Below are 11,973 nucleotides of genomic sequence, written 5' to 3'. Positions count from 1 at the left end.
GAGTGCATGTGGAGTAGACAAAGAAAACTTCCTACTTAAAAATATCCAAAGAGATGTGGATTGGGGTCAGTAGACCTATCTAGTAAGCCAAGAGTAACTAGAGATTCAGTGATAGGGATGATAGAGGTGGGTGTGGGACATCCATTCTCCTAAACAGGAGGAGGCTAGAGGCTGCCCAGGGGTCCATATGGGACACAAATGGATTGTCACAGCTGAGACACATGACTTCAGACCCCTCTCCCCACGGTTATAGAGATGGGCCCTTCCTGAACAGATGAGCATATTACCACTTGAAATTTTTCTTTTTAATCAACATTTTTATTATAAGTGCATTATATTATTTCAGAAAATTATGCAAAGACATATTTAAAAATATAATTTTAAACCTGCCATCATGAGATAAACATTTTCAATATCTTGAAGTTTTTGCTTCCAGTCTTTTTTTAAGTCATGTGTATATATAGACATATGTTAATATATATTGTATATAATCCCCAGCCTGGCCGAGTGCATGCCAACCAGACAGGCACCCCGCTGGAGAGACCTGAGTCCCACGGAGACCATGTGCCCCGCAGGGCCAGCACACGACCGAGCAGGTAGGCCTCGCCACTGCCAGACCCCTTCCCCAGCCTGGCCGAGTGCACACCGACCAGAGAGGCACCCCTCTGGAGAGGCCCAAGATCTGTGGAGACCAAACACCCGAGGCGCCAGTGGGTGACCGAGCAGACACTGAGGCAGTCATGCCAAATTGGCAGCCCTGGTAACATCTTAGCCAGACGATAGTGTCAAACCAGTGGACCATGAAATCCCTTGCAATGATTACTAAACATCAAAGGAAAGATACCAGAAATATGAAAAATCAAGAAAGTACACCACCAAAAGGTAATAACTCTCAAACTCTAGATCCTATAGAACAAGAAGCCCTTAAAATGTCTGACAAGGAATTTTGAGTGATAATTATAAGGAAACCAAGTGAGATACAAGAAAACTCAGCTAGACAACACAATGAAATGTGGAAAAGTATACAAGACCTGAAAGAAGAAATGTACAAGGAAATCAATGTCCTGAAAAAGAATGTAGCAGAGCTTGCAGAGCCAAAGAATTCATTCAATGAAACAAAAAACACAACAGAGAGTTTAACCAGCAGGCTTGCAGAAGCAGAAGAGAGAACTTCTGATCTTGAAGGTGGGCTGTTTGAAATAACACAGGCAGACAAAAAAAAGAAAAGAAAAGAAAAAAGAACTAAAAACATTGAAGAAAATCTAAGAGCGATATCAGACAACCTTAAGCGCTCAAATATCTGAGTCATGGGTATTCCAGAAGGGGAGGAAAAAGGAGATTGCATTGAAAACATATTCAACAAAATAGTGGCAGAAAACTTCCCAGGTATAGGAAAAGGCACAGATCTCCAGATTCAGGAAGCTCAGATCCCCAATGTATTGAACCCAAAAAGGTCTTCTCCAAGACATCTTCTAGTCTAATTGGCAAAACTCAAAGACAAAGAATCTTAAAAGCTGCAAGAGAGAAGCATCAAATCACCTGTAAGAGAGCCCCAATCAGACTAACATCAGACTTTTCATCACAAACCCTAAAAGCCAGATAGGAATGGGATGATATATTCAAAATACTAAAAGACAGAGATTGCCAGCTAAGAATACTCTACCCTGCAAGGCTATCCTTCTGAAATGAAAGGCAAATAGTATATTTCTCAGATACACAAAAACTGTGGGAGTTCACTGCCACACGACCACCCTTACAAGAAATTCTCAAGGTAGTACTGGGTTTGGTACCTGAAAAATAACTACCACTGCCATAAAAACTCAAGAAAAATCAAAACCCACCTGTAAAATTAAAATGGCAACAATGTAGAGAAAAAATGTTTATCTACAACCCAAAAAACCAACAAATACAGAAGACAAACATTAAATCAGAAAGAAAGGAACAAAAGACACTTTAGACATCCAACTAAAAATCAATAAAATGCTAGGAGTAAATCAACACTTTTCAATACCAACTCTTAATGTAAAAGGATTAAATTCTCCAATCAAAAGACATAGACTGGCTGACTGGATTAAAAAGGAGGACCCAACTATATGCTGCCTTCAAGAGACCAACCACACCTATAAAGAATCATGCAGACTTGCAGACTAAGAGTGAAAGGCTGGAAAAAGATTTACCATGCAAACAGAAAAGAAAAACAAGCTGGAGTAACTATTCTTATATCTGATAAAATAGACTTTAAACTAAAAACCATAAAAAGAGATAATGAGGGCCACTACATAATGATAAAAGGATTCATCCATCAAGAAGACATAATAATCATAAATATATACGCACCCAATGTTGGAGCAGCCAGATTTATAAAACAAACTCTATTAGACATAAAGAAGGAAATAGACACTAATACCATAATAGCAGGGGACCTGAACACCCCACTATGAATATTGGACAGATCATCTAGGCAAAGAATCAGCAGAGGAACACAAGATCTAAACAACACTCTAGACCAATTGGACTTGGCAGATATCTATAGGACATTACATCGAACAACCTCAGAACATTCATTCTTCTCATCAGCACATGGATCATTCTCCAGGAGAGATCACATGTTAGGTCACAAATCAAGTCTTAGCAAATTCAAATAAATGGGATTTATCCCATGCATTTTTCCGGCCCACAATGGATTAAAATTAGAAATCAATAACAAACAAAATTCTGGAAACTATACAAACACGTGGAACTTAAACAGCATTCTACTTAATGATGTATGGGTCCAAGAGGAAATCAAACAGGAAATCAAAAAATTTATTGAAACTGATGAAAACAATGATACATCATACCAAAACCTGTGGGATACTGCAAAGGCAGTATTAAGGGGGAAATTTATTGCATTAAAGGCTTGCTTCAGAAGAATGGAAAGATGGCAAGTGAACAACCTAATACTTCACATTAAAGAATTAGAAAAACAAGAACAATCCAAACCCAAAGTTAGCAGAAGGAAAGAAATCATTAAGATCAGAGCAGAACTTAATGAAATTGAAACCCCCAAAATGATACAAAAGATCAACAAATCAAAAAGTTGGGTTTTTGAAGATAAATAAAATTGACAAACCATTAGCACAGCTAACTAAAAAAAGAAGAGAGAAGACCCAAATAACAAAAATTAGAAATGAAGAAGATGATATGACGACTGATACATCTGAAATACAAGGAATCATTAGAGACTACTATAAATAAATATATGCCAACAAATTTGAAAATCTGGAGGAAACAGATATATTTCTGGACACACACAAACTACCAAAGCTGAGCCAAGAAGATGTAGAAAATCTGAACAGACCAATAACAGTCAAAGAGATTGAAGCTATTATCAGAAGGCTCCCAACAAAGAAAAGCCCAGGACCACATGGATTCACAGCAGAATTCTACCAAAGATTCAAAGAGGAATTGACACCAATTCTCTACAAACTATTCCAAAAGATTGAAACAGAGGCAATTCTCCCAAACTCATTCTATGAATCAACATCACCCTGATACCAAAACCAGGTAAAGATACCACAAAAAAAGAAAACTACAGGCCAATATCCTTGATGAACATAGACACAAAATCCTCAGTAAAATACTAGCTAACAGAATACAGCAACACGTTCGCAAAATTATCCACCACGATCAAGTGGGATTCATCCCAGAGATGCAAGGTTTGTTCAGCATGTGCAAAGCAATAAATGTGATATGCCATATCAATAAAATCAAACACAAGGACCATATGATCATCTCTATGGATGATGAAAAAGCATTTGATAAAATTCAACATCCGTTCATGATAAAGACTCTCTACAAGTTAGGAGTAGATGGAAAGTTTCTCAACATCATTAAAACCATACATGATAAACCCACTGCCAATGTCATCCTGAATGGGGAAAGCTGAAAGCATTTTCCTTAAGAACAGGAACTAGACAAGGATGCCCACTCTCACCACTCCTAATCAACATAGTGTTGGAAGTACTAGCCAGAGCAATCAGAGAATAGAAGGAAATAAAGGGCTTACAGATTGGAAAAGATGAAGTCAAACTGTCCCTGTTTGCAGATGGCATGATCCTACATATCAAACAGCTTAAAGCCTCTACAAAAGAACTCTTGGAGTTGATAAATAATTTCAGCAAGTTGCAGGATACAAAATCAACAGACAAAAATTAGTAGCATTTCTATTCTGCAATAGTGAACATGCAGAAAGAGAAATCAAGAAAGCTAGACCATTTACAATAGTCACCAAAAAAAAAAAAAAAATATATATATATATATATATACTTAGGAATAGAGTTAACCAAGGATGTGGGAAATCTCTATAATGAGAACTACAAACCACTCCTGAGAGAAATTAAAGAGGACACAAGAAGATGGAAAGATATCCCATGTTCTTGGATTGGAAGAATCAACATTGTGAAAATGTCTATACTACCCAAAATGATATACAAATTCAATGCAATCCCCATCAAAATTCCAATGATATTTTTCTCATAAATGGAAAAAACTATCCAGACTTTTATATGGAATAACAAAAGACCACGTATTGCCAAAGCAATTCTGAGCAAAAAACAAAGCTGGAGGCATAACACTACCTGTCTTTTAACTATACTACAAAGCTATAATAACCAAAACAGCATGGCACTGGCACAAAAACAGACACACTGATTAATGGAATAGAATAGAGAATCCAGAAATCAACCCACATACCTACAGCCATCTGATCCTGAGCAAAGGCACGAAGCCTACACACTGGGGAAGAGACTGCCTCTTCAGCAAATGGTGCTGGGATAACTGGATATCCATATGCTGGAGAATGAAACTAGACCCATACCTCTCACTGTATACTAAAATCCACTCAAAATGCATTGAAGAATTAAATATACACCATGAAACAATAAAACTTCTTAAAGAAAATATAGGAGAAACACTTCAGGAAGTAGGACTGGGCACAGACTTCATGAATACAACCCCAAAAGCACGGGCAACCAAAGGAAAAATAAACAAATGGGATTATATCAAACTAAAAAGCTTCTGCACAGCAACAGAAACAATTAACAGAGTTAAAAGACAACCAACAGAGTGGGAGAAAATATTTGCAAAATATACATCTGACAAAGGATTAATATCCAGAATATACAAGGAACTCAAACAACTTTACAACAAAATAACAACTAACCCAATTAAAAAATGGGCAAAAGAGCTTAACAGTCATTTCTCAAAGGAAGATATACAAATGGCCAACAGACACATGAAAATATGTTCAACATCACTCAGCATTCAGGAAATGCAAATCAAAACCACACTGAGATATCATCCCAGTTAGGATGGCTAGTATCCAAAAGACCGTGAATGATAAATGCTGGCGAGGTTGCGGAGAAAAAGGAACTCTCATACATTGTAGGTGGGACTGCAAAATGGTGCAGCCTCTATGGAAAATGGTATGGAGGTTCCTCAAACAATTGCAGATAGATCTACCATATGACCCAGCTATCCCACTGCTGGGAATATACCAGAGGAATGGAAATCATCAAGTCGAAGGTATACCTGTTTTCCAATGTTCATTGAAGCACTATTTACAATAGCTGAGAGTTGGAACTAGCCCAAATGTCCGTTTGGGGGGGGGGGGGAAGAAGATATAACAACCACAATTATTTGAAGTTGATACAACAAACAAACAGAAAGGACATGGTTGGGGGGGAGGGGGGGAGGGAGAAGGGAGGGAGGTTTTGGTGATGGGGAGCATTAATCAGCTACAATGTATATCGACAAAATAAAATTTTTAAAAAAAAAAAAAAAAAATGTGTTTATTCTTAACTCACTCTTGATTAGTGGTTTAAAGTGTATAGAACCACGGGCTGGAAGTAATTTTCCCAGAAAATTTGAAGATATTTGTTCAATGCTTATAGCATCCCAAGTTGCTATTGAAATGTCCAATGCTATTATCATTCTTGGCACTGCAGGAATCACACTTTTTCTTCTTCATTTTTTGTTTCCTTCATCCCACTTTTCTGATTTTCATGGACCCAACTTGGTATAAGGTTATTTTCATCCATTGTGCTAGATAGACAGTTGGTGGGCCCTGGGAAGTCATGACCTTTAATTCAGATAATTTTTCTTGAATTATTTCTTGGCTTATTTATTTCCAAGTTTTTTGAATTTTTTGCTGGAACTTAATTCTAGAAGTGAAAAAGACTCACTCAGATGTTGGAGCACCAGGAATTTTTCTCTAATTTTCCCATCTTCTCTCTCAATTTTCTGTGTGTGTGTGTGTATTATGTGTGTGTGTGTGTGACTGCTCTGCTCTTTTGAGATTTCATCGTTACATTTTAGTCTACTAACTTCTAAATTCTTGCTGCTATATTTTAAATTTTTAGTAGGGCTTTTCTGACTTCAGAATATCCTGTTTTTACTGCATCCTACTTATGTTTCATGAATAAATAGCTTCTTTCATCTCCCTAAGTTTTAAAAAATGTCTTCAATCTCGATCTCTTTATCCTGAAAGATTCTTTTAATCTTTTCTTCATTTTGGTCTTTGTCTTCAATTTTGGATGCTTTCTTCAAATTTCTGTTAATCCTTGGCTCGTATTTAAGAGTGGAGCTTTATGAAAGGGACTGGGAGCGGTGAGTGCGTGGTGAGACCTTTCGACGTGAGGGCCTCTGACCCAGGCAACCAGTCTACGTCAGTCCGGGAGTGGTTTGTCAGCTCTGTCTTTGATGGGTCTCCTCTTCTATTTCTTTGTGGGTTTTTTGGTTTGTTTGTTTTGTTTTTCTTTAGAAAACTATTGTTTCAGCCTGGGCATCCTGTCACATCAGAGACTTTTTCATCCATCTCATTTTTTTTCTCTTTCTGTTTTTTCTGTCTTGACTAAATTTGAGAATTTATTCTCCATACTAATAATTCAATTTTCTGGCTAATGTAAATTCTGACATTTACTGCCTACTTTATAAATTTCATCCTGGTATTATAATTTTGGACTGAAAAGATGCCAGAGTTTTGTAAAATGTGCTTTTTTTTCCAGGTAAAAATATATCCCATCATCTGCTCTGTCTCTTCTTATTCAGGGAATTCCTTTTCTCTTGTGCAGATATGTTTTTTAATTTATCACAATACAAAGGAATGATCTATGCAGACCTGCCCTAAGGCCAACACTTGACCATTTGAATGTAGACCCTGTTCAGCCTGGTCAGCTGGTCCGTGAGTCCACCTGAGATTCCTATCAGTTGTGTCTTGGTGTCTGTCCACCGTGTTCTTTAATCCAGTTTCATTGGCAGGGAGCCAGGGGAAAATTTTCCAGGATTCTGTCTATAAATTTTCTGTCAGTCCTCGTTCTTGTGGTAGTTCTGAGTGTCCATATTTCTTTCTAATTGTCCATGGTCATTTAGTGGAAATATAAGGGCAGATGTGTCAGGAAATTTCAACAGACACCGTTTTAAATGAAAAGGCAGATAGGTCTTTCCCCATGTCCATCCAAATCTACTTTTTAGATTTCCAAAAATCCATTGTTTTGTAAAATGGATCACATTGTGCAGCATTTCCCTATTTCTTAAGAAAACACCTTGCAGGTTTTATTTTCCCATCCATTAAGCAAGTCTACATACGAAGTCTGTACTTGGCTGTGTGTTCATTAAACCGATGACTGGCTCTGTTCCACGTCTTTCTGATGATGAGAGATGTGGCCATAGCCTGACTGAATGTACCTGCTGCGATCAAGCATTGCTGCTTGGTGACATTACTAGTGTTACTACTTACTGTTTGCATATTAAATGGCCTTATTGATGCTATGCACTGTTAGTGCTACTAATTATAACACACTAAGCATAATTTATATACACGGCTTATGGTGATATACATAATGAACCACTAGTGACACTACCTGGAGCATCTGCAGATAGTTCCCCATTAGCAGAGGCTATTCTACCAGAGAGAGCTAGAGGCTACAGAAAGCCTTTAATGTATATATTTTAATAAAAAGTGGAAACATTGTGGATAACGCTTGTGATGGTTTCTGCAAAATAAATCCAAGTGATCATTTTACGAGACTGGTGTGCTTCCATACCCCTGAAACTTCACAAAATGGTCACAAAGATTCTCCTATATAACCTGACAGTCATATTTACTGTGCAGAGTGTCTATTTAAGAACTGTGAGGATACCAGGATAATGTTGTGGCCCAAAATTAGAAGTGCCACAGGGGTAGCAGGTGCAGGGAGGGCTCTTCTTGTCCTTAGTCTCTGGGAACAATGGTGTTATGTTATGAGAAGACTTTACTTGGATCCAGAGATACAGAAAATTCAGGGTGGATATAGTTTAGAAACTAGTTATAACTGAACAGGTCAGATTTCAGGTCATCTCTTCAAAGGAGTCAAAAAACAGTTGGGTGAAACAAGCCTTGATCCATTTGTCAACCTCTGAATAGCAGTCACCAGGTATCTGGGGATGCTACAAGATTTGCCAGTAGAGAACAATTTTCTGAATTTCTTCCCCTCAGTGAGATTTGAAATACACTCATAACTCATGTCAATTATGTGTGATTGTTCACACTTTTAAACCTGAGGACAGACTTTTAGTTAAATAAACCAAATAAAATTTATTTCTAGTTGCCAATCAAATCATTTTAATCAGTATACTATTTTACACACAACAGATATCCTCTAGAACTGTCTAATGTTCAGACCAATCACTGCTTCACCTAGTTGGACTGTACTTAAAGGTCAGCACTTATTTTCTCTCACTCATGGTGCCTAAGCATCAAGAAGCTGGCCAAAAATATCCATCCTTACTTCAGTTGTTTGGTTCAGTTATTTCCGGGGGGGCTTTATTCCTACCTTTAACTGTCCATGCGTCAATAGTAGAAGTATTTAACATGTCTTCGCCAGTCTCTGCTAGACTCTTTGTCAGCCTGCTTCTTTTTTGTGTCTTATTGCATCTTTTCTCAAAACACACACCTTCTGCACATATCTCTTCACCCTTACTCTTTTAAGGACTGGACAATAGCAGCTTCTTTAATAGTTTAAATTAATACACTTTCTGTCAACAAGACTTATGTTCCATTTCCAGGAAAAAAATTCTTAGGCGGAAGAGTGTGAAATATTCCTAAGTACCTAAACACCAATAAATGCTGCTCTTTTACCTCACAAATTTTACTCCAAATGCCTTTATGTCCAAAGACCTTTTGAATGCATTAAACAGCTATTCATTACAGTAGTTTGAATTGTGCCCTCAAGCTCTAATATTCTCCAATAGAAAAATGATCTATAGAACTCCCTTGATGTTCATGCTCTTGCCAACCAGTGAGGGGGGACAATTCTGAAGTTGGAATACTTCTTGCAGTCACTACATACATTTATGTAGTTATGTTTAATTTTTCTCTTTCCTATATCCAAATAAGCCTGTATGTGACAAATTGTAGAATGAAGCAAATAGGATAATTTACAGACCAGACTTTATTGGAGCTTCTAATTTGTGAGCAGAGGAAAGGTTATTTTCCCTTAAATACTAAAGATTACTCATGAAGTAGTCTAGCAACTCTAAACAGATCTTTTAAAAGGCAGCTTCTAGCTAGAACTTATTAAAAGGAATTTACCATTCTACAAATAGGTGGGCAAATCAGAATATCAATATTCTTTGAATTTGTGAGCATTATTTTCCATTTCTATGGAAAACTTGCTTAGGGGAAAGGAACAAAAATATTCCTAAGTATTAGGTTAAACTTTACAAAACTACTAATGTTGGATGATATTTTACCTACAACAAAAGCAATTTCATGTGACTCAATCTAATATTGAAACATTAATGGTACTGTCTAGATACAATAAATTTTATTCCACACACCTAAGCAAATAGCAAAGTGGTGGATGACCAGTTAATTGCCTTAAGTAGCAGACCCTTTTCGCAATTGTAGCTTTATGAGTCTCTCAAGGAGGCTATTTGTTTGTCTGAAATGTTCATCCTCCCACACCTCCCAGAGAAGCAAGACAGGTCCCCAGCAGCACAAGCCAGGTAAGAGCTAAATGACATGCAAACAGATGATTCCTAATGCTCCTAACATGCAGCCATTACTCTCTGGCACCATTTTTGAGCAGTAACCCCAAAGACATTTGGAACTTACACCACGCATCAGGATGTACGTTATACATCTTTACTGTAGGTCACTTCCCTTAGCTAAAAGCAGAAATTTTAGGTAGCTGCTACCAGATAAGAAATGGAACCAAGCAGATGTGCACAAGATAGACTGCTTTTTATGTACCTTAGAGAGTTGCATTGACCATATTTAGAACTAGATTATCTTTAAAATGAGGATGATTAATAACAACACATAGAGTGAGCCTAGATATCTATGGTATAAGAAAATTACAAAGAGTTTCTTTACATTGTGCTTGGTTTCTGGGTATCCATGTGGTCAAATGATCACCATACGAGAGCAGGACTATTTAGAGTCAGGGAGAAACAATAGGTGAATGTGGCTCTTTGTATGACTAGTTCAAGTTCCTTCAACCTGTATTAGAAGGTGATGGATAAGAAGAGGTTGCAAATAATCATATGATAATATTTCTTGTCCTTTGTCTCTGGGAAGGGCAGGTAGGACTAAGTCATGACAGCATTTTTCTTGGATCCAGAGACAGAGTTTTAGGAATGGACACATGTGATGTACATCTGCAAGGGTGGAAAGACTATTTTTTATTAAAATCCCCACCTCTCATATTTTTCCTTTTCCCTGCCACACTAATAGTTTCTTAAAATATGAAATTCAAACTAAGTAATGATTCTATGGATTTATATATCTTTTCTCCATACTTCCAGAGTGATCACAAAGCAGCAAATAATACTTCTTATTCAAATAGCAACATTGCGCAGTAAGAGGTGTCTTCACAGATAGAAAGCGAACAGTTCATGGTTTATTTACGTAATGCCGAGTAGTTAAGTAATTGGAAGTTGTAAATTTTTTTCGGCATCATATGGACATAGTCATGATCTGTAACACATTTGGAACTGTGAAAATGAAGTTGCTATACTAAGCACAGTATCTTCAAGGTTATATATTATTTAGATATTTAAATATACACTATTTATTCTAGTGTATGTCTCATGTATAAATTTATAATTTATGACCAACTGAATTTCCCATGTTAAAGGAAGACTAAAAAATACGCTTTTGATGATGATGTTAATTGTGGTAGTAATAATATTATATTTTCAAATAGCACTTTATGTACATATTTTGCTAATTTACTAATTTAAAAGTTTATGATTTTAACTGGATATCCATATACAGGAGAATGAAACTAGATCCATACTTCTCGCCGTATACTAAAATCAACTCAAAATGGATTAAGGATTTAAATATACACCCTGAAGCAATAAAACTTCTTAAAGAAAACATAGGAGAAACACTTCAGGAAATAGGACTGGGCACAGACTTCATGAATACAACCCCAAAAGCACGGGCAACCAAAGGAAAAATAAACAAATGGGATTATATCAAACTAAAAAGCTTCTGCACAGCAAAAGAAACAATTAAAAGAGTTAAAAGACAACCAACAGAGTGGGAGAAAATATTTGCAAAATATATATCTGACAAAGGATTAATATCCAGAATATATAAGGAACTCAAACAACTGTACAAGAAGAAAACAAGCAACCCAATTAAAAAATGGGCAAAAGAGCTAAATAGGCATTTCTCTAAGGAAGATATCCAAATGGCCAACAGACATATGAAAAAATGCTCAACATCACTCAGCATCCGGGAAATGCAAATCAAAACCACATTGAGATACCATCTAACTCCAGTTAGGATGGCTAAAATCCAAAAGACTGGGAACGATAAATGCTGGCAAGGCTGCGGAGAAAAAGGAACTCTCATACATTGTTGGTGGGACTGCAAAATGGTGTAGCCTCTATGGAAAATGGTATGGAGGTTCCTCAAACAATTGCAGATAGATCTACCAT

Source organism: Cynocephalus volans, chromosome 4 (genome assembly GCF_027409185.1).
Source record: "Cynocephalus volans isolate mCynVol1 chromosome 4, mCynVol1.pri, whole genome shotgun sequence".
Lineage (NCBI taxonomy): Eukaryota > Metazoa > Chordata > Mammalia > Dermoptera > Cynocephalidae > Cynocephalus > Cynocephalus volans.
The sequence above is the reverse complement of the archived record's forward strand: the minus strand, read 5'-3'. Positions refer to the sequence as shown.